The sequence below is a fragment of the Littorina saxatilis genome, linkage group LG16, assembly GCF_037325665.1.
Source record: "Littorina saxatilis isolate snail1 linkage group LG16, US_GU_Lsax_2.0, whole genome shotgun sequence".
Classification (NCBI taxonomy): Eukaryota; Metazoa; Mollusca; class Gastropoda; order Littorinimorpha; family Littorinidae; genus Littorina; species Littorina saxatilis.
The window spans coordinates 47,258,726-47,283,502 of NC_090260.1; the positions used below are offsets into that span (position 1 = coordinate 47,258,726).

Consider the following 24,777-nt stretch of genomic DNA (forward strand, 5'->3'; position numbering starts at 1 on the left):
TATATATATATAACTATATATATAAAAGGACACCTATATATGTATAGGTTACAACACGAGTGGTTTTTTATATGGCTTGTATTTCAGTCAAGACCCAGCGGATGAATATCATCGGGAGACACGAGCCTCTGGCGAGTGGCTCTCGATTGATATTCCCGCTGGGTCTTGACTGAAATACAAGCCATATAAAAAACCACGAGTGTTGTAATCTGTATATCCCATTCTACCATCAAACACAAAGTGTAGACTACTAGCGGCACTGTTGCGATCTGTGGACTGTAAAACTGTTGCCAGCGAGACTTAGCCCTTTTGCAACCTAACTATGTGACCGTCGCTGAAAAAACAAGAAGAGCAAACGCTCGATCGAGTCACTTTCGCAGTTCTGAATATTATATGAGGCATCAGATGGACAGGAAGAAATTGCTATTCACAACACAATGAGTCACGTTCACATAAAATTTGAGCCCGGTCACTTTTATAGTTTCCGAGAAAAGCCCAACGTTAAGTTGTGTGTTGCCGAACAGAAAAGGCTAGTTATCTCCCTTGTTTTTCTGATAACGTTCGTAAAAGGCTACAGATGTAAATACTTTGATGTAAAGAATAATCCTACAAAGTTTCAATCACATCCGATGAACTTTGTCAAAGATATAAAATGTCTAATTTTTCCTTTGACGCTGACCTGTGACCTTGAAAAAGGTCAAAGGTCAACGAAACCATCGTTAAAGTGTAGAGGTCATTGGAGGTCACGACAAAACAAAATATGAGCCCGATCGCTTTGATAGTTTCCGAGAAACTTTGTCAAAGATATAAAATGTCTAATTTTTCCTTTGACGCTGACCTGTGACCTTGAAAAAGGTCAAAGGTCAACGAAACCATCGTTAAAGTGTAGAGGTCATTGGAGGTCACGACTAAACAAAATATGAGCCCGATCGCTTTGATAGTTTCCGAGAAAAGTCCAACGTTAAGGTGGTGTCTACGAAGTGACTCAATAAAACGAATGAGTGCATCGATAAGTACGCGGTAACACTACTTTCAGACCATTTAAAAGCTTTAAGTAAAGGTTCATAAGTTGCAAGAAAGTAATGAAGTCGAATAGAAATTAATTTAGTTGAAGCGCACAATTCTTTTGTTTTGCGTTTCAGGTCGGCAGAACGGGCGAAACGGGTTTGGGACCCATTTGGCTTACTCGATTCAGAATCGATTCCACGTTGTTTTTCTCGAACGTGTTAGTATACAATTAGGCTCATTGACAGAGAAGCAAATTTTAGGGAACAAATATGTAGGTTTAGATTTAACCATTTGCTCCCTATTTGAAATGTATCTACGTGATAAACTGTTTTGCGAGTGTGTTTGGATGGATGAACCTAAACTGGTATGGGTGTGAGGAAAACGGGACCTTGAAGTCGCGAATTGCTGACACGTCTGTCACCGCCGATTGATTGCATTTTCAAGGAATATGACTGGATTACGGAAAATACACACGTTAAGTTCTTGGATACCTTCATCGCCAATGTGGACTTACTGCAGAGCCAGGCAAAAGAGTAGACTTGCTCGCAAAACACGTGAAACAGCCGATGTTTGATAGCGAAGCCAAACCGTGCCAGGTAAGGACCTTCTCGGTCTCGCTACGCATGTCACCAGTGCCGGGCAGTGTTGTTGCTTTGAGTTTGACTAACTAACTCGAAACTGTCATTTAAAACATGAGCCAAATGTGTATTGATTGTGTGATTAGTCTATGTGACAGGGCTTCTATTATCTGTGCTCCCTAGCTTCTGTCAGTTCCCACACCGACACTGCCAGAGAAACTGAAGACGCACACCAAACACATTACTGACAGACTCTCAAAAGTCGTCTGCTAACGATGCAAGGGAGGGTACTCGTGTTTTTGTTTTGGTTCACTAGCATCTGGGTATCTTGTAAGTTGAATGTTCGTTTTTTTTTTATCTGCATTGCTTTCATAATGAAAGAAACGTTTGTTTATTGCATCCCATACATCAGATCAGTTCTGAGATTCATTTTTGCGTGCAACTGATATGGTTTTCTGAGCCGTGCAATACGATTTTAGAACTTCATACAAATGTGTCACATTGTTCGGCGCGAGGTCAAAGGTCGGGAGGAAAGTAGTCCTTTGCCCAAATCGGAATCTGCACTATCATATATTTTTTGGAGTCCATGATGTATTTATTGAGCTATAAAAATACAACATATATACCCATACTGAAGTAACAGAGACAAAGAAGGGAGGTCATGGGATATATATATGGCTGTCTGTGAAAGGATACTCATTTCTCTCTCTATCTCTGCTAAGAGATTTTAACAAATCTCGGAAGAAAGTCTCTGCTGACTTTCAATTGTTTCTTTCACTATTTCTGATGTTTTATATATATATATATATATATATATATATATATATATATATATATATATATATATATATATATATATATGTATACAACTCTCCTGTGTTCACTTTCAAGTGAATAACTATCGTTCTGATATCATTTTAAAGTGAAGCTAAAGAAACCTGGTATCGGCACTGCTGTGCATCTCCTATGATCTCAATGGTATCAAGGCACGGGTCATGGCCCTTTGCCGCGACAAGGTTTGCCGATACCGGCACTTGTCTTGTCTAGACAGTGACGTCATTCATAGATGACGCCAATCATAAATGACGTTTGTCAAGGGAACTTATGCTTTCAAGTGTTGCTGCTTCCAGTGACAGGAAGGTATAGAGATTGATCATTGTATACAATCAATTTATCATTGTATACACAAATTACACAAACGTCATCTTGTGAGGGACCAAAAAATATTGAAACTCTCGGATGATTTTTTAAATCATCCTCGAGTTTCAATATTTTTCGGTCCCTCACTCGATGACGTTGTGTAATCTCTATATATAGGTGTCCTTTTATTTTAATTATATATGTTAGATCAGAGTTGTGAAGGAAACAACTGAAAGTCAGCGGCGACTTTCTTCCGAGATTTTTTCAAATCTCTTAGAAGAGCAAAATAGACAAAGGGAATATCCACATAGCCTATTGGAAACATCAGACTTTCCTCGAGGACATTATCTATATTGAAATAACTCAATTCATGTCTTTTATCCTTTCTTCTCTACTATCTTTCTCTTTTTCGTTGACTTCTGTTTAGTTAGCTGAGTGTAAAAGTTGGGTTACTCACATTCCAACCGGGATACATGAAGTCTCTGGAAAAAAAGAATGAATATAAAGGTGTTTTTTTTTAAGTAAGCTGCCCTGAAACAAATGTATATGAGTTGTACATATCGTGTCTATAAGAAAGACAGCAATCTATTTGGTATTAGACCTTGACAAACAGTATAATGTTGCTTGTTACATGGCTTGACATGCCGCTATAGTATGTTAGAACATTGTTTTATTTCATTCCTTTGCATGTAAAGGTGTTCGGGGTCCTGATTTGGCCTATATGGTCCGCTGGACCCAAAAAGCAACAACTAACTAACTAACTATGTAAAGGTGTTCAGTCAGAAGATGCTGACAATGTTTTTATATGTGAATTTGATATTTGACTTTTATGGAACCAAGCAGGCCATCTGGGGAAAAATCCCTATGGTTTCCCGCATGGGTCTGTACAAAGTTGAACGTAACGAATTCACGTGCAGGATGAATCGCTAGTCTTGCGTGCAATCATCAAGGTCACTGCTATGACAGAAACAAAATACACTGATCACAAAAAATGTTGATATATTTTCAATCATTTAGCTCAGATGTTAAACAGCAGTATTTCAGTAAGAAACATAATATATATGTATTTGAAGATGTGTCTTTTTTCTGCTCAATCAAACGTTCAATGAAGAGAAATCCTCAGAGTGGTACATCCCACATAAACAACATCTTCATTCTAAAAGAAAATGTATTGGAGGAGTCACCGTTTTGGTCATGGAATTAAAAACTAACTGATGATAGACAATAAATTGAGCTAAATGTTAAGCGTGCAAACAATGTCCTGACGTTTCACTGACTAACTCTGAAGCAACAATGCCACCAGTAATCCTGAACGTTTGCTACTAATCAGTTCAATACTATAATTTTGTTCTGTGGTACATGAAGACGCGTTTGTTTTGTTGGGGTTTGTATTGTAGGGGGGGGGGGGCAAAATAATGTTCTATAAGGACATCAGAGGGGATGGGATGCCTTAAACATACTCATACAGATATACACAATTCTGTAATCAACACGTTGACAAGAGTAGGAGGCAGAACATCTTACCTGCTCAACAGGAGCAATTATTTCAATCCAGGCCATCGTGTAAAATAGTCTTTTGTACCTCTGCGATGTGTTCACAGATGTCAACTCTCAGTTTTATCGGAGGTGTACAGTCACTGAAAACAGAGAAAACTGATAATAGATTTTACAGCATCATACTACCAATGAAATATGGTTTGATGCTATGGTTTTGATAAAATGGTCAAACCTTTTTAAGTAGAGCCTACCCATTGCAAACATTTCCCAAGCTGAAATCCAGTTCCATAGTCCAGACTTAATTTGATTTAAAAATGCGGTAGCCACAGCAACAACATGTTTTTAAGAGCGGATAATTATAACGTCTTCAGATTTGAAGGAAAAAAACGAAAACAAACGTATGGGGAATTACCTGCAAGGATTCATCTGTTTAGTTGTGTTTCATCTGTCTGGTGATGTTATTGAAATCGCTGTACGTGCATATGAATTATCATTACTTTACTCATACTCAAAGTTAATTACACGTAACAATTTATCAGACTGGCAACGGAATAAAATAGTTGTATCAACATAACTACACACTGTGTATAGTACTTCACACAGTGATTGTCACATGTTGGGGTTACTCTGTTTTTTGCTCTTTTTCAACTCCAACGTTAAACTCAATCATGTAATGCTGGTTGTCATTTTAGCTCAGACATACTTGGCGACCTACATAAGAAGTTGTATCCATGTTGAAGACGTGTGACGATAGATATGCCTAAAAACAGACGTTGAAACTACGCAAAGTTAAAGGTACGATTGGTTTAATCTGTGAGGGCAAAATCCAAAATGAAAACAAAGGTGCTGTGTGGTGTGCATTGATCAGATCAATTGATCGTATGTTTATGTATAACTGTGCATATGAATACCAACAATTTTTTCATATGAATACGGATAGTGGGGGCAAAAGATTTGATTAATTTTTAAAGAGGATTGCGTCACACCCGATCACGTCACACATGTTTTATGCAGCGCGCGGCTAAACGTACAGCTGTCAATAAAATACACTTTTTTGAATTATAGTGCTGGAGGGAATCTACCTGACCTAAACGGGTTTTTGTTAAAGTTCAAAGGGAAACTAAGGCAACATTATATTTGCCATAATCATATAGTGTCACAAGTATCACAACTATTCTACTGTAAGATGTTATGGCACAAACACCAACGTGTATAGTACAAACACAGCCTTCTTTTTTTTCTTCGCCTCAAACAGTATCAACAAATATAGCTGCCAAATGTCTGCCGCAAGAGGCCGATGGAAAGAAAGTTATTCTATTTTCAAATCTGGTACTAACTGGATGAAAATGACAAACATTCCTGTCATGTCATGACCATTACAGTTCACAGACAACAGATTAAGATTGATATTAACATTTTCTCGAATGTAATTAACTTAGACACTTGAAAAATCACACGCCTATAGCCCCTAATGACGTCTAGACTTGACGGGTTGACCTTCGGCATCTGTCAAAGTCACGGCGGAGTCAAGTTAAATGCATCATAATCAGTTTATAAAAAAATAAGGGAGCTTGATTTCAGAAAAAAAAAGTATACACCATTTTCCCTTAATATGGTCGTTGTGGCTCATAATGTCTACAGCAAGAACACAATTGTAAAGACAAAAATAGAAAGCAAACTGAGACCAGCACCGTAGAAAGTACTAAAGATATCAATTCACCTGTTTACTGATGGAAATCCGTTAAAAACACGCCACAGCTCCTTCCGCAGTAAAGTCAGTTGTTGTTGTGATTTAGGCCCCGAAATGTGGGTGTCTGCGCTGTGAATAGCTCTTCATCTTTTTCATCTAGCTGTGCTGAGAGCCACTCCTCGGTTTCCAGGCGTTCTACAAGATCTTCGATGTCGACGGCTTTCTGAACACCTTTACTGTTGAGCCGGTACACCTCTGGTCCCTCCTTTTGAGTGAAGACGACTCCATGAAAGTATTCCACGATCAGTTCAATCACCCACTTGTTTGTGGGTTGACCGGTTTCTGTGACAACAGGGTGAAACCTGAAGGTGACTGGATCTTCTGGTTGTGCTCTTCCTAACCAAAGCAGTTCATCGCGTATCCTGTCACGGAGAGTTGTCTTCAAGTCCTCCTCCAAACGTTGCACGTCGAACAGCCCCTCACATATGATTTTACCAGTCTTTTGTTCTGCTTTTGGTACATCAGATTCTTTCGCCACATGGAATGCACTAACGCAGCTATCCTTGTACACGTTCCATTGGCCGTCGTTGGCTACTGTAAAGATACCTTGGACGGCAGCTTCGTCGTGCACAGGAGTCCAGCTGCGCGGAATGGATGGCGGTTTCGATAGTTTTGCCACGAGATATGCCGTGTTATTGTTGTCTTTCCACACTTTCCAGTCCTTGTCTACAATAGAAATTGGCGAATTGCTGGGTTCATCCAGTTGCCATTTTTCTATGTTCACTTTCTCCTCAACCAAACCAAAGAAAACTGAACCACCGTCAATGTTTTTAGAGAATGCGGAAATGTACTGTGGTAATTTCAGATTTTCCCACATGAACTTTGTCAGCTTTCTTACATTGTCAGAGTACCGCATGGGAACACTTTTAGCCTGCTGATTTCGGGTTTCTTTAAATGGACATTTACCAGTAACTTCCTTATTCTCAATGAACTTGAATGAATTTGTCTCACTGGCGCGTTTCAATGTCGTTTGTTCACGAGGACGTCTGGTCTTAACTTTGTGGAAAAAGGTTTGAAACTGTTTGGGAGCAAGATCAGTCAATCCTTTATCGAGGGAAGCTTTTGAATTGTAGTTTAGAAAGATCGGCAGTTCAGATTTCGTGGAGACCACCCTGTAAATGAGACGGACACGCCCCACACGATTGTCTATTGCTAGTTTGATCTTCTCGTCAAAGAGAGCCCCGTCAACAAACATATAATTGACTTTGTCATCCACCTGCTCTGTGAAGTCTCCCACAAAGTCCAGGTCTGGCTTGTTGGCGTGCAGACATAGAACACAACAACCTTCGTTGAACAGTGCATTAACTACTTTCAGAAATGTTTCTACAACAGTTGGTCTCTTCTTCTTGTCGGCAGTCGAAGCACTGGCTTGGAAAATATCGCCTTGAATGTTCACACAGATGAAATACCCCTTCAAAGAGTTTTTCGCGTCGTCACATCTGTCAGTTGCAGTTGCTGGAGAAAAAAACATATTTTGACAACATATATTATATTACCAGTTTTATTGAAGTTACAACCAACTATGTTTGTCATTACCAATTGTGGAGGTGCGCGATACTGGACCAAACATATAAAACAAGAGCAGTGTTTGAAACAATGTTAATAGATTGATAAAAAGTCTTATGAGTGATAACATATGTATGTGATAGTAAAATTATAAGGTTGTATGATATACTCAAGGTGTTTAATACATGTTTAAATTAATGTTTTTTAAAAGTGGGAAAATGATGACACAACTGTCGAAGTCAGAAATTGGACAAGCAAACGGGGACTTTTGAATGTATAGACAATTTAATTAATAATAATGATAATGATAATAATAATCATAACAATAACAAAACTAATAATTGTCAGTAAGTACTGGTGTCACATGATTGATGTGAAACAGTTGATTGGCCAATGGCAATGGGCTTAAAACTGTTAGTGCACTCTTGGGGTGCACTAACAGTTCTAGATAACGTAATCATACGCGGCCTGTGCCCCTTCTTTCCACCTGATAATATTCTTCTAATCCTTCATTTAGGTGACTTGTAGCTCATCATCTTCATATACAACCAAAGATAATTCAACACAACACATGATTGATTGGATTCCAAAACAACGCAGGTCATTTCCGGAATAGCGCAGATGGCGAGGTACGTGGGTCAGAACACATGGAAGCCCCCAGTGGTAAGCTCTAGACCGATCTCATACTAGGGTGCTTCATGAGCGCCCTAGATAAAATGTCCATCGGCTAACAGACAACAAAGGTGTTATTCCGATCAAATATAAGCTATACCAGCATTTGAAAGTCGACTGATTCGATCGACTCTGTCATACGTAGCAGACGACACAGGAACGCAACTGCATCAGCTTAGTAAATGAATGGTTTCCGCATAATTATTTCAAGGCAACAACTATCGACATCAAAAACGTGTAGGGTTCAGAACGTTCTTACCATGTAGTAGACTTAGTACCAGCCTCCCTCATGAGTGCAGATGCAACACGATAAATTTACTTTGGGAAATGAGCGTCTAACAGGCTTGTCAATTTCACTACACGGGGTATTTGCTTCGCCCTAGCAGACGATATAAAACCCGCTTTCAAACGCTCAGCAAATTAACATGTTGGGCAAATGTGAAGGAAACATCTATGGGGATATAATCCGTGTAGGGTTAAGAGCATTCATACCGTATATATTTAGTACCAGACTCCCCGATGAGTGTAGATACAACACGAGACACATGCCAAATTTATTTTGAAAATGAGCTAACCCTCGAACAGGCCTGGCGGTCAAATCAGGGGGCGTCACTCTGCACAGTATATCGAAGCGCGAAGGTTTCGAATCGCAAACAATTAAGTGCACAGTCCTTTCTTCACTGCATCTGGACTGGTTTGTGGATTGTATTATACGTGATAATACAGTTCCATTACAGTAACAATCAACGTAAAAGTTGATTATGGGGTTGTAAGCGATGTTTGAAATTCATTCTGACGTCATTTTTGTGTGGCCTCATGTTCTCTTATTTTGGCCCAGTATTATGCAACTCCACAATTAGTTTTGCTTGGTTACTGACAGTACCCTTCCTTTAAAAAAAAATGTATATCACAAGACATGTGTTTGCATCAACATAGTGTTAATTATAAAAGATCTAATTGTCAAAAGTAAAGAAAAACACCTCCAACATGTCAGGAAGGATGGAATTATATAAGCGAGTTAAGTAGTCCACTTACTGAGCATTACATTCATCGCACAAGACGCTTTCTTTAACAAATACAATTGCTTTTGTTGACATCTAGTCAAATCGTAAGGCTAAAGAATCAAAATCTATCACTTCTAGTTGTACAGTTCAAACTTACCGAGCTGGAAAGGTTGGTTGTATTGTCGGGCAGTCGCCATTGTTTGTATACTTCCATTTCAAGGTCGACAAAGTCCCTTATTTTCTAGCTTCAGTGTGTGTGTATGAGAGGGTGTGTGTGTGTGTGTGTGTGTGTGTGTGTGTGTGTGTGTGTGTGTGTGTGTGTGTGTGTGTGTATGTGTGTGTGTGCGAATGAGATTGTTTGTCTGTGTGTGTGACTGCCAAGCTGCCAACATTGGTGGTATTTCGTTTGAAAAGATTTGGAGGTAGGAGAATTGATAAATTGTGTGTCAGTGGATTGAAGTTCAAGGAACGTCTTTCTGCAAACATAAAACAGAGATAATTTACACAATGTTGTTGTTTGTTGTTGTTGTTTTGTCGTTTTTACATTTTGTCAAGTTTTGACTAAATGTTTTAACGTAGAAGGGGAATTGAGACGAGGGTGCTTGGTGATGTATGTGTGTGTATGTTATGTATGTGTGTGTGTATGTATACATTGATTCTGAGAAAACTGTTGGACCGATATTCGTGAAATTGCACATGAGAGTTCCTGGGTATGATATCCCCGGATGTTTGTTTTTTAACTTTTTTGATAAATATCTCTCATGACGTCATATCCGGCTTTTTATGAAAGGTGAGGCCGCAATGTCACGCCCTCATTTTTCAAACAAATTGATTGAAATTTTAGTTGAGCAATCTTCGACAAAGCCCGGACTTTGGAATTGCATTTCAGCGTTGAGGCTTAAAAATTAACTAATGAGTTTGCTCATTAAAGTTGTCATTAAAATCGATTTTTCACAAACAGATTTAAGGGGGCAGGGTCACCCAAAATCCGGTACCAAAATTGCAAAAAATTGTATCTCAGGTTCTATTGGGTATTTTTACTTCAAATTTGGCCAAGACACACAGGAAGGGTTCTAAAATAAATCTGTACAGTCTAATTGGTGATATAACTTTGCTTTTTTAGTAAAAATGTAGAATAAACACATATTTTATATTGTGCGAAAATAAAAAAAGCCATAATTGTCAGAAACATAGTGGCTTTGGATTTATATCAGCATGTCTGATTTTTTTCATGACTGCTTTTGACTGTCTTGCCTGTGGCTGGTACCAAAATCGTATTTGTACTCATCAGAACTGTTATCATAACGCATGGGCCAAATTTTCGAAAAAATATTAGTACAATAATAAAAGACAAATACCTGTATTTTCTCTGTTTACTTTCAATCTGCTTGATTTTAGTACCGGCCATAGATACCACATCAAAGAATAAGTGTGCAAAATTTCAAGACAATTGGTAAACATGTAATAAAGTTATGAGAAACAGAGTGTGTCTGATGCGCGATTTTTGATGAAAGTTTCGCGTGCAGATTTTTTTATGTAATTTTGTGTTGTGTTGACACACACACATACCTTTTTTGAAAGCACATATCTCACGAATGCTTTTGTGTATCAAGAAAAAATAAACAGTGTCTGAAAGAGGAGAAATCAAACTTTAAAATAAGCCTAAACACTTTTGTGTTTGCCAAAAAAAGATTTTTTTTCGATTTTTGATGAAAGTTTCGCGTGCAGATTGTGTATGTAATTTTGTGTTGTGTTGACACACACACATACCTTTTTTGAAAGCACATATCTCACGAATGCCTTTGTGTAGGGAAAAAATATAAACAGTGTCTGAAAGAGGAGAAATCAAACTTTAAACATAAATATAGTGTCCACGCCGCCATTGTGGAGATTTTTTTTTTGCGAATTCGATCTATTTGAAGAATTTTGAGAATCTAGTGTACCTTAATTTAAACGCACCTGGCCCGATTTGCTCAATAACGCACTACAAGTAGGCTTATGCTAAATAATTAATTAAACATGATTAAATTGGCGACTGCTCTCCACCATTTGAAGATTAAAATTGGCCGTCATAGACTGGTTTTCGTCGCGAGCGTGCCGTTTTCATGACGACCCAAAACAATGGCGGATGGGATGTAAGAAATCGACTCAAGGTGGTTAAGAAAGCAGCAGACTGACTGGGAACGACACAGAATCACGAGAAAGTCATGCTCGACGCACAAAATGCAAAGTTATCAACACGCGGCAAGCAGTGGGAAAGTTGGATTGAACTGCATGAGTGTGACGGTGTGCTGACTACTCACGACGCAGAGCTCTCTCCTGCTGCCGGGATTTGTAAGTAAAGCAAGTGTTGTGTAGACTTTGGACAGACCTAGACAAATGTTGCTGCCGTTTTGTCTGTGTGTCTGCTGGTGTGTTGAGCGAATGAAGCATCCATCAAGCGAGTGCACGAACGTGTAGTGTGCAGGGTCGATTGAGTCCAGTTTTGGTTTGAACACGGACACGCCACGGTGTGTGTCACTGTTTGTGTGTGTGTCTGTGCACTGCACAGGAGCTTGTATCAAAGTGCCGGTCGATCATTATTTACTCCTTCATCCCTACAGTCTTCTTACAACTACATACTACGCATTCGCTAGCCTAGTAAGGGCGTACATGCAGGACTAACTAATGATCAACTGGCGGTTGGGTACAAGCTCCTGTGGTGCACTGTATAGGACTGGAGACTGAGACTGTGACAGACAGAGTAGGTAATCCCCCTAAAAATTGTTTTGAGATGGAAAAAGTAAGGTCAGTCAGCACAGTCTTTGGATGTAGTGCAACAGAAAATGTTATTTATAACTGACATTTTATATTGTCAGCGGTATGAGTTTTTCTGTGCCTAAAGTTTTTAATGTTGTGATTTTGCAGGAAAAACTATGATTGAAGCTTATTGTAAGGCTTTGTGAAAGGGTAACTTTTTAACGAAGAACACATTCTTCCTCGGACAGCGTTCATTGAAGCAAACACTAAATGCGGCAGAATCTCATTCATCCTTTCTTTTTTAACTGCCATTTTTAAGTGTCGCTGTGCATGTTGAAAGCTTCATGTTCAGAACTGATGTTGCTGTAGAACTGTATGTAATTGGCCAGCCTTTGGTTTACACTTAGTGGTTTATATGTTGCTATAATTACTAAAACTATTTTTTTTAATTTTCAGGGGAAAAGCACCCGGACATCAAACATTCTTGCAATGTGTGGCAATAATGGTTTAAAATATTTCGGACAAAGCTCAAGGTGAGTTTAAATGTTCATAATTCTGATGTAAGTCAAGCTTATCTTTTATCTTGAGTAACTATCTCTGTCATGTCTCTCTCAGGCTGCGCGACCGACAGAAAAGTTGCCAAGAACCGATTCTTTGAGTGTGGCCAATTGTTCCCCATTTCTGGTTCACTTGAGCTGCAGGCAATTTTGTTGAGTGATTAAAAGTTATGGATTCTTTAAAAAGGTGTACGTTTGAGGATAAGACACTGTCAAAGTTTTGAAACAGTATTTTTCTTCTTCATGGTTATGGGGATGTAGCTCAGTTGGTAGCGCGCTGGATTTGTATTCAGTTGGCCGCTGTCAGCGTGAGTTCGATCCCACTAGACTACATTGGGTGTGCACGTTAAAGATCCCACGATTGACAAAAGGGTCTTTCCTGGCAAAATTGCTTAGGCACAGTTAATAATTGTCTACCTATACCCGTGTGACTTGGAATAATAGGCCGTGAAAGGTAAATATGCGCCGAAATGGCTGCAATTACTGGCCGTATAAAATTTCATCTCATACGGCATCACTGCAGAGCGCCTAGAACTGTACCCACGGAATATTCGCGATATAAGCCTCATTGATTGATTGATTGATACAAAAAACTGCAGCACCTGTGTTCAATTTCTGAAGATGCATTATTACTACAGTGGCACCCCCCTTTTATGACCTCAAACAATCTGATAAAATCGAGTCTAAAAAAAGAACGAGTCTTAAAATGGGGGTAATTTTACAGAGGTTATGAACAGAAAATGTGAGAAAACAAGGTCTTAAAAAGAAGGGAGTTTTAAATTGGGGGGTCATAGAAGGGAGGTTCCACTGCATTAATCATGCCATGGAAATCATGATCAGTTTACAGATAAATACAATGACAATTAAAAGCAATTTGCAGCCCAGTGTCTTATTATTTGATCATATTCTGTCTATTTTTATCATTGCATCTTTGCTACAGAAATTTATGGTTACATCTTGACCAAAAGTCAATTATTATCAATAAAGCAAACAACATGCGCACACAAAAACATACTCAATTGTCAAGAACAGTGTCTATTTTATTCCATGTAGATCTCAAATCCACAGGCACACATCCCCTGCACAGTTCAAAGGTGCTACACATGAAACTATTCTTGGAATTCGAGCACTTTTCAACACATGTATACAGTAGTCCCTTCCATTTCCGGCCCTTTCGTGGGCGTGAACCTACCCGGAGCGGCCAGCTTTCCCATGACTAATGAGTTTTCCTTCTATAATTGACTCTTAATGGCCGTTAACCTGTCTGACGCGGTCAACGGTCACTGATTTTTGCCCTAAGGTGCCCCTCTTACTCGACAGGAGCGGCCACTTAACGGCCACTTGTCACTTTCGCGGGCGAGCGCCTGTGGTGTGTGTGTGTGTGTGTGTGTGTTGTGTGCACAGACGGCACAGCACGAGCAGACGACATGAATACTTACGCATGCGCAAACTGTAAATACAGACATGCGCATACATGTACATTTACGGCAGTCACTTCCGGATCGATCACAGCTGATGTGAGTTTGAAACACTTGTTTATCTGACACTCAAATACATATATAATAATCCAAACAACACACATAGAAACATACGAAACAATAGCTTAGCCAAGACGATCGAGTTAAACACGCAAATAATTAAGATGTATAAACGAAAGCAAAACTAACAGAGACAATGAATCGGCGGCTCGTGGATGATCGCTTTCTTTTCTTCATGAAAACTTGATCGTGTTTTTTGGGTTTTTTTGGAGGAGGAGGGGGCCTGTAATGAACGGCCACCTGATATTTGCGGTCACCTTTGCAATGACTAATGGGTGACCGGATATGGCAGGTACTACTGTATATTTGTTTTGCACAAGTTTTACTAGACCTGTGAATTCAACGCATTAATCAATACACTTTCAGGACTCTTCCCCAGACTTTAATGCTCATGTCAGCTGTTTCCATGCACAAATAGTCACCCTGTATGTATCTTTCGCTTGATATGCAAGTGTCTAAACAGAAAGAAAAAAACACTAAAAACCAAACACAAAAATTCATTCAGTGAATGTACACACATCCTAAAAAACACGAAATGAATAGTCATTCTGTCAGTCATTGATACTGATCCAAGACATTGATGTGACGAAGAAAGGGGTAAGTTTATTTTAGAAAGCTAAAATCTTTCAGAGGGAAATGGTGTTATCAAACACTGGTCGTTTCACATGCTCCCTGTAAATCACTGAAAGCAGACCTCTTCAACTTCAGAAGACCCTCCCTTGTCTTCTTTTTGAGGGGCTATCCAGAGATACTCCAGTGCCGAGAGTATGAAATAAATAAATATATAGCTGTCTGTCAGCGTTCTCTAGAATGAAAATGTCTCTACAAGGTGCAGAACTGTGCACATAATTTTAAAAAAAACCACACACACTACATATGTTCAAACACTGATCCAAATGTTGGGGGTGGGCGTTTACTAGGTACTAACGGCGCTTACAAGGTAGATTACAGTACATTAAAAAAGCAAAAAACAATATACATTATTTGTATTTTTGACCAAATTATGACATTTTACACAGATTGAGACAGTCAGTGTTCCTCAAGGTGAACAAGGACTGTCAAGGTGTGTGTAAAATGTCATATTTTGGTCAAAAATACAAATAACATTTATGTATCGATTGGTTCTGGTTAGAATTCCTTTTAATTGTTTTTTTAATGTACAAACATGCACTATTTTGTAGTCTCAGCTGGCCGTCTAATATGGAATGTGACAGAGCATGTGTAAACCAACCCACACAGAAACGCACTTTGTTTAACACCACAATGTACTCCAATGCAGGCAACAAGGAAGAAAGTCAGTGTACTGGCCAGTTGGATCTATAATGTCATTCCTATGACCCATACACAGCAACTGCACATGGCAACTCTTACACCTTCACCCGAATAGCCAATATCTTTCCTCAATATAACTCTGAATGATGCGTATCGTTTGGCTTTATTGATCTTTCCCTCTTCTTCTTCCAGGACCAGGGCATCTTCAATCTCTTCTTTGTGTGTGGGCCAGTAGGAGCCTGCTGTCATCAAGCACCAGTGCCTTGAAGTCCTGGAGCATAAACAGAAAATCACCCATCAGTGAAGACACTTAATTCAAACTTCGAAAAGGGTTGAAAAAATTAACCAAATGCAAGAAAAAGTGTGAAAATAAAGAGTTACAGAAGAGTGTTTGTAATCTATTCATGTACGTAATGGATTGCAAGTGTGAGTAAAAGGTGGTGGTGGGTGGGAGAGGGGGGGATGGGATATACTTGTGGGCATTGGCTTTCCAGATTTTTAGCATTCTGACACACTGAGAAGTGTGAAAATGTGACGTGTTCTAGTGCTCCTGACAAGCAAAAGTGTCACACATCTTTAGCTACTTGGAATGAGTGCCCAGTTTACCATTGCATTGTACAGTGAAACCCTAACTTTGCCCCCCCCCCCCCCCCCTTTAAAAAAACACAACATTTGTCTTAAAAGACACTACTTTCTCAGATTCCTGTTTATAACCTCTATTCTAAGACATTCTGCTTTTCTTTGATTGAGTTTGCTGTATATATATATATATATGATATATATCTTAAAAGGGCTCCACTGTATCTCTAAATTTTTTCTCTACAAGAGGTATTGTAGCAGCATCTGTCAAGTGCTCAACCGCAAAAAGGTCAATTTGATATAATTATTCAATACTGATGTTTCAAGCTAAGCAGAACTGCTGTTTGACATGTGGTTGGAAAATGTGCTTCAGGGATTGTCTTGTTTAAAAAAAAAATTGAACAGGAAGGCAGACATCTATTTGAACTGCAAAGCAGACACAATTCAAAAACCTACACATCATTATTATGACTTCCTACATAACAGCATGATCATGGAATCTGTTAGCCAATGTGTCAGATCATAACGATCATTATGGAGGCAGAAATGATCCCCTCAATCTGTAAAATATCCTTCTTTACAAACAGCATACAGGTGTAGCTAAAACAGAATTCATATTACAGTGGAACCCGCTTTTACGATCTCCCAAAATCTGATAAAATCAGGTATTAAAAAGCAGGAAGTCTTAAAATGAAGATGAATTTGCATAGGTTATGACCAGAAAATCTGAAAAGCAAGGTCTAAATATAGGGGAGATCTTGAATTGTAAAGGTTTTTAAAAGGTTCACGGTACAGCACCCTAATTGTGAGGACTGTTCATTTATTTCCCTTTATGAGACACTAAAAGGTTGTGGGTACTGACATTTAACTGCACAAAATATCTTGACAAAATCAGGATGCTGACGCTGAATTTTCATTCTTTTTCAATATTTTTTGAAACCAGAAAATAAACACATTCCCTAGAATGAAAAAAAAAGCACCGGTAATGTAATTTGTGACTGAGACCTAAAAACCTCACCGTTAGTCATTATTTAGTATACCCTGTAACAAAGTCTTCGACCTCACAAATCTTGCAGAATAAAAAGGTACTTACTCGAATGATTGAGTTTGGAGGAGGCGCGGGGGTTGAGGGGGGAAGCGGTGAGAGAAAGTACTTATAACTATAGTCCTGATTCACCTTCAAATTGTTTTTTGGGCCACCCAGACCACTAATTTACACCCCCACTTACACACAATTTTACTTATTTTACATTCCTAAAACACACACACATCCACACATAACAAATACACAACACGCACTGACTTTCTTGACATTGTTCAGTTGGATGAATGTAATTTCTTCATTTTCTGTGATAGCACTCTATTGCCAGTATTGGAATTCACAAAATTACCCTTGGCTCTAACATCATAAGTCTTTTTCTTTTAACTCCTGCACACAGAGAAAGTATCTATTAATATTATAAGTATAACTAGACTACTAGTCCTCACTTACCTTCAAATTGTTATTCGGATCAGCCTTCCCCTTGCCCAGCAAACCAATTTCAGTTTGAGAAGACTTGGACCAGTCCTTGCCTCTGCATTAGCTCACACCTCTGCTAATTCCTCTCCCTATCCTGCCTCGATGTGCACTTCTTGAAGTTGAACGAGCAGCCTGGCCGCTTGTTGTTTTGAATGTAAAACTTCCATAGCCTGAAAATAAAGACAAATGCTTGAAAAGAATACACTATATATTAATCAATCTCCCTTACAGTTAATGAGTTATTTGTAGCAAACTTCAATCATAATCAGGAAAAGCTCACTTGAGTTTTTACAGCTGGCACACAACGTTCACGCACACAACAGTACATAGTTTGTACTCTTTTTTTCACGTGTATACAAAAATACAATTTATATATGTGATTATATCACAAGCATAATACACACACACACACACACACACACACACATAATCACACTCATGCACACAGTGACACGCACACACAGTGATACAAGTCTATCTCACACACACACACACACACACACAACAAATGCACAAGACACTGATACCCTCGAGATTGTTCAGAGGGATAAGTATAATTTCTTCTCTTTTGGGTTACTATTATGAGAAAAGCCATAATTTTCAGAGCTCTCTATTTGTCTGAAACATGAATGCGCTTTGCTTCGAACTCTCGCACGTTTACTGTTCCCTGTGTTCGATCAGTGACATGAATGGAATTTGAAACACATGCATAAGCTTATAAGTAAAAGCGCAACTTTAGAGACATATATTTGAAATGATCACCAACAGGCAACACATATGTCCAAGATAATCTGACTGAGTACTGCTTCTAAACAAAGTACGAGCATGATCTTCGTCAGGGCTTTTTGACTCGCATCGATCGATTCATTTGCAGTCCTGCTGAGAGCAACTTGTACACTGATACTGACTTGTCCTATTGAAAGCTTTATTTCCTGTCAGACAACGTTAACTTAAGCTGGAAAATGACACTTACCTTTTCAGACTAAAATGATCGTCAGGAAGACGCCATTGTTGACACATTTGACAAGGGAAATCACCCAACCATTACAAGAGTGCTCTTTCCTTGGAATCTGTTACGACAATTAATTAGCTATCAAAACTGTTGAATTTGCAAAGTTAAGTTATTCCTCATGGATGGTAGCATTATTTGCAACGTAGAATCTTACGGTGATGCTTTGAAAGCGATCTGAAGGCCTTTTCCCGGCGGATACTATCCCTTTAAAATAAGCCTAAACACTTTTGTGTTTGCCAAAAAACCGATTTTTTTTTCAAAATCTGGGTGACCCTGCCCCCTTAAAATTGATTGCATCGTATTCTTCATCAAATTCTAAATTTAGAAATCTAGACATTATGTCATGTTTACTCTTAAAATGTGATCACAATTAACGAAAATAGGTTAATTAGTACAACGATTATAATTTGAGAAATCGATCTAAGTATGATTGCATCTTATTCGTTATCATTTCCTGATTTCAAAAACATATGGATAATAATGTATTATAATGTATTGTATTTAAAACAAGCTCAGAAAGTTAAAAAGAATACAGAAAAGCGCGCTTTCCTGCTTAGCGCAAATCACTACCGCGCTATTCTGACTCGTCAATTTCACTTCGTTTCGCACGTGAAAAGTGAGCGATTTCCTTCTTGCGGGGATTGACGAAGCTGTATTGTCTTGGTGAAAATTGCAGTGCGTTCAGTTTCATTCTAAGAGTTCGATAGCTTGACTAATTGTAGAAATGTCGCCTTACGCGGCTTTTTTTGTTTGCATTTTACCCACCCGAGCAATCATTCCAATGTGCAGTCTAAGGCCGTCAATTCGGAAGGCCATCCATAGACGAACAAACTTTAGCGTTGAGATTTTCACGGATGGTATTAAAGCTTAATTTAACCATTTAAATCTGTCGATTCTTGTTGACTTTTGTCAATTCTAAGATCTCAGCGGGGTCTTTTTGAGTAAGACAGAGACAAAGAGGGAGAGAGAGAGAGAGAGAGACCGGCAGACACAGACACACAGCGTATGAGAGAGACGGAGACAGGAAAAAAAATCGATTAATTCAAGTCTCAAGGTATCAATATTTAAGCAAGAGGTTTGACACGTCACACAGACGGGCGCAGTGGCCTAATGGATAAAACATCGGCATCCTAATCGGAAGGTTTGAGTTCAAATACCGACCGCGGCTGCCTTGTAGGGGTGGAGATGTGTCCAATCAGTCCCAGTTCAACGTATGTGCAGACCGGCTAGTGCCTTATCCCCCTTCGTGTGTACACGCACGCACAAGACCAAGTGCGCACGGAAACGATCGGCATGTCAGAGTTCGGTGGGTTACAGAAACACAAAAATACCCTGCATGCTTCCCTCGAAAGCGGCGTATGGCTGCCTGATTGGCGGGGTAAAAACGGCCATACACGTGCAAAAACATGAGGAAGAAGAAGAAGACACGTCTCACCTTTCTCACCTCTCTCATCTCGGATTCAGCCCCACCTTATTTAAAGATACTGAACTTGTCAAATCCAGGACTGGTGCACGGAGCCCCTGGGGCTTTTAGTCATACCTCAGGCAGCTATCCGTTAGAAGAACTACCAAGTTTCATTGACTTGCACCCAAAGAGTCAAGAACTGCGATTTTTTTACGAATTAATTTCGTACTCGGAACCGGCTGGTCTTGACCTATTTTTGGATCTAAATTTAGATCAGGTAGATCACCACATCATGCACAAAAAGACACGTCACTAGCAAACTATGTCAGACATCATCATGAGTTTGTGTAAAACAAAATGGAGGCCGGAATCACTCAGTTGAATCGAACTCCGACCAAATACCACGTAATAACTAGGGTAATTTATGCACTCGCGTGAACAAGAAACTGTCGAGCTTCACAGATGTCGTCGTTGGGTAGTTTTGGGTTTGTTTTACTACCATAGGAGGATTTTTGAACTGTAAATGCACTCAGCTGCAACAAAAATGCAAAACGAAGGCTGTGAGCTGCACTGTGCCTTTAATCCTAAATTAAATTAGAACATGTTAGAAAGAATAATGTGTCTGACGCACCACCATGGAAATTGCCTGACCTACTTGTGCAACTGGTTTGAACCAAGTAAAAAATAAAAAACAGAGAAAAATTACTTAATTTCTAAACATGCACCGGCGAATCTACACTGATTGGGTCCAAAACGGAGGTAAAAGAACTTCAACTAGCATTAAAACAGGTGTACCAGTCCTTCTCCTTCTTCTTCTTCTTCTCCTTTTATGGGCGGAAACTCCCACCGACACACTTCTTCTTTTTTATATTTAGTCAAGTTTTGACTAAATATTTTAACGTAGAGGGGGGAATCGAGACGAGGGTCGTGGTGTATGTGTGTGTGTGTGTGTGTCTGTGTGTGTGTGTAGAGCGATTCAGACTAAACTACTGGACCGATCTTTATGAAATTTGACATGAGAGTTCCTGGGTATGAAATCCCCGAACGTTTTTTTCATTTTTTTGATAAATGTCTTTGATGACGTCATATCCGGCTTTTCGTGAAAGTTGAGGCGGCACTGTCACGCCCTCATTTTTCAACCAAATTGGTTGAAATTTTGGTCAAGTAATCTTCGACGAAGCCCGGGGTTCGGTATTGCATTTCAGCTTGGTGGCTTAAAAATTAATCAATGACTTTGGTCATTAAAAATCTGAAAATTGTAACAAAAAATAAAAATTTATAAAACGATCCAAATTTACGTTTATCTTATTCTCCATCATTTGCTGATTCCAAAAACATATAAATATGCTATATTCGGATTAAAAACAAGCTCTGAAAATTAAATATATAAAAATTATTATCAAAATTAAATTGTCAAAATCAATTTAAAAACACTTTCATCTTATTCCTTGTCGGTTCCTGATTCCAAAAACATATAGATATGATATGTTTGGATTAAAAACACGCTCAGAAAGTTAAAACAAAGAGAGGTACAGAAAAGCGTGCTATCCTTCTTAGCGCAACTACTACCCCGCTCTTCTTGTCAATTTCACTGCCTTTGCCATGAGCGGTGGACTGACGATGCTACGAGTATACGGTCTTGCTGAAAAATGGCAGCTACTTGACTAAATATTGTATTTTCGCCTTACGCGACTTGTTCTTACTTGTGTGTGTGCACGCGATTGGGTTTTTACGTTAATGACCTTTTTTACCACACCATTTAGGCAGCCATACGCCGCTCACGGGGGGAGTCATGATGGGTATTTTCGTGTTTCTATAACCCAACGAACTCTTCACATGGATTATAGGATCTTTCCCGTGCGCACTTATAGTCTTGTGCTTGCGTGTACACACGAAGACAGATAAGGCACTAGCAGGTCTGTACATAAGTTGACCTGAGAGATCAGAAAAAAAATCCACCATTAGCCCACCAGGCGCACCCGGGATTCGAACACGCGACCTTCCGCACAGGAAGCCGGCGTCTTATCAACAAGGCCATTGCGCCCGTCATGTATATGTCACAGTGGAAATGAGAATCCAGTGAGATTCCGAATCGCACTAGTGGAAATTGGAATTCCAGTTTGCACTAGGGCAAACTAGAATTCTCATCTCCAGTGGATATTTGTTAATGAAGATTGGAATTCCAGTTTGCCCACAAGGGAATCCAGTTTCAGTGGAGATTGAAATTCCAGTTTTCACTAGGGGAAATAGGAATTGGGGGAAATAATGTGTTTAAAGGTTTATAATTTTTGTTAAAACCATTTCATCTTGAGTCACTCATGACTTTAAGGCTTACTCATTGCAGCTATTGAAATGCAGAAATAAAAATAAATATTATTGAATTGATATAATCGAATTCCAGTTTTCACTAGGGGAAATAGGAATTGGGGGAAATAATGTGTTCAAATATTGATATAATCGAACAACACAGAGTAATTGCGCACAATAAGGTTTTTATTATCAATATCATTACATCATATCACAAAGTTAAAAGTTTATAAAAGATGAAGCATGAAAGGTAGGCCTATCTATGCTACATGCCTTCACACACAAACTCCCACACATGCATGCACTCACGCACACACACAAACATGCCTTTTTTTCTTTTTTTCATTTCACTGGAAATCCATCAACAGTTCTTGCAAAATGTGCTTTCTGGGTGACATTTTGTACAGCAGTCTATGTTTGCTTTTCGGCAATTGCACCGTTTCGTTAGCTCAGTTGGTAGAGCACTGGACTTGTGATCGGAAGGTCGCAGGATCGAATTCGGATCGAATTCGGGCCGGGACGGACACGGGTCAACTTTATGTGCAGACCCAGAGACGGAAGCCATGTGGCACGTAAAAGACCTTGGTCATTCTGCCATAAGTGCAGGTGGCTGAATACACCTAAACACGCAGACACCTGGGTAGCGCGACTCCGTTGCTGCTAGCTTTCCACTGGGATGAAGCGACCCGAATTTCCCAGCGATGGGACAATAAAGTAATGAAAATGAAAAAATGAAAATGAAAAATGAAAAAAAAGACAGTTGCCCTTGCATTTGCAGACTGTTCTCGAAGAGCAAGCGACAGACTTGGTGCTCCATCCTGTAGAACTAGAAGACCGTAATGCTTGTATCAGAGTTATTTCTTTTAAATTGCTTGGTTCAACACTGTTAAGTTCCAGAAACTCTACTCTGTGTTGTTCGATTATATCAATTCAATAATATTTATTTTTATTTCTGCATTTCAATAGCTGCAATGAGTAAGCCTTAAAATCATGAATGACTCAAAATGAAATGGTTTTAACAACAATTATAAACCTTTGAACACATTATTTCCCCCAATTCCTATTTCCCCTAGTGAAAACTGGAATTCCCATCTCCACTGAAACTGGATTCCCGTTTGCACTAGGGCAAACTGGAATTCCAATCTTCACTAACAAATATCCAGTGGAGATGAGAATTCTAGTTTGCCCTAGTGCAAACTGGAATTCCAATTTCCACTAGTGCGATTCGGAATCTCACTGGATTCTCATTTCCACTGTGACATATATATGTAACGGTTCAATGGAAAGCTGAAGAAACAGCACAAGCAAGGACAGTCCGCGATCAGTATTTGGTAATAAAGAGGAAAACGGGATGAAAGTGGAATTTTTTGTCAAAAATGGCGTCAAAAAAAGGGATCGGCAACACCAACCCTGTTTGAAGAATTATTTCTCCTTTATATGAAACAACAGAGTTTATCTTTCTTGCTTTTTATGGGAAGAACCTTCAATAATGAATATGTAATAGAACACAGATCTGTTGATTTCGTTGCCTTCGTGGACATTACATTTGGAAATTGGGGGACTATCGTTACATGTCGTGTCCCATTTCAGTAGGATTACAAACACGATCGTCCGTTACAACACGAGGTCTTTCTTTATTTGGTGTTTAACGTCGTTTTCAACCACGAAGGTTATATCGCGACGGGCAACACGAGGTGATCACGGAAACTGTGACCTATATTGGTAACATGCATTCTCAAGTACCGAGATATAGCTGAAGATCTTTAACTTTTATTCAACCATTGAAAGTTAACATGTCACTTTGATGTTCATGTCCCAAGTAAAACGATAGTCCAGTCAATTTCAAACTTCACTACTGAGTGAAAGATTAAATATAACACATTGGCAGTTTACATTACACAGTAGTATACATGATACTTGAACACAAAAATCAGACTGAAGATGTACTTAACGGACACTCTTCAAAAGGAAATGCGCAGTCAACCTAAATGCGTTTCGTGTCCGACAAACTAACTGCATAAAATGCATGTAACGATAGTCCCCTTCCACTGTGCGGTTGTCTTGACGAATAATATCTGAATTAATGAACCAAGAAGATCTGCGTTCAGTATAATTGACTGGTCTGCCATTCACGTGAAAGAATGAAAGTGCTACTTAATTTTAAAATCCTACCTGTGAAGGAATAATTGTGGTCCATCTATATTATAATACGCGACCGTTTTGGGGCCTTGCATCGCTATCTCCTCCCAAACCCGGCCGATTTGGGCCCCGATCTCTGGGGTAATTAGAAACATTTTGCGGCGCACACGATGCGCCCGGTTAGAATAGCCGATTCTGAAGCCAAATGGCTTTTTCTGGCATTCTGGCGCGACATTTTCTAGCAGACGAGGCGACCGGAAGGCCTCCCCATTGGCTGTTAAAGGCAGAGTAAGTCTCCCGTAAACCATCACAGATACGGTCAGGCTTTTACACACAGTACAAACACCATTTCATTTAAACACTCACCAATTGAGAACATCCTAGGTGCCCTCCGTAAAGAGCGAACAATTTTCAAAGAATTTATTTTTGCGTGGTTTATCTTACCCCTGAGCCATCGTGAACCCGTGTGATCCAGTTTTCCCTTTTCACAATGCAGTCGGCGTCATAGTTAGTCATTTGAATGCGACTCGACGTGAGCTTATCTACAATAGCACG

At 39.3% G+C, this 24,777-nt stretch overlaps 2 long non-coding RNA genes across 8 annotated transcripts; one reads left to right on the forward strand and one right to left on the reverse strand.

Moving 5' to 3' along the window:
- The first annotated feature begins 11,195 nt into the window (after nt 1–11,195).
- On the forward strand, nt 11,196–15,651 carry LOC138949758 (uncharacterized). 7 transcript variants are annotated; one of them, XR_011450411.1, is made up of 3 exons: nt 11,196–11,489; nt 12,351–12,427; nt 15,454–15,651. It is a non-coding gene; the product is annotated as an uncharacterized lncRNA (long non-coding RNA). The 7 variants fall into 7 exon arrangements; XR_011450412.1 differs by lacking the exon at nt 11,196–11,489 and adding an exon at nt 11,526–11,665; XR_011450415.1 differs by lacking the exon at nt 11,196–11,489 and adding an exon at nt 11,548–11,566.
- Nucleotides 15,106–18,486, reverse strand: LOC138949760 (uncharacterized). Its single transcript, XR_011450419.1, has 3 exons — nt 18,333–18,486; nt 17,333–17,529; nt 15,106–15,532 (listed from the first exon to the last, which is right to left on the reverse strand). It is a non-coding gene; the product is annotated as an uncharacterized lncRNA (long non-coding RNA).
- Between the last annotated feature and the right edge of the window lie 6,291 nt (nt 18,487–24,777).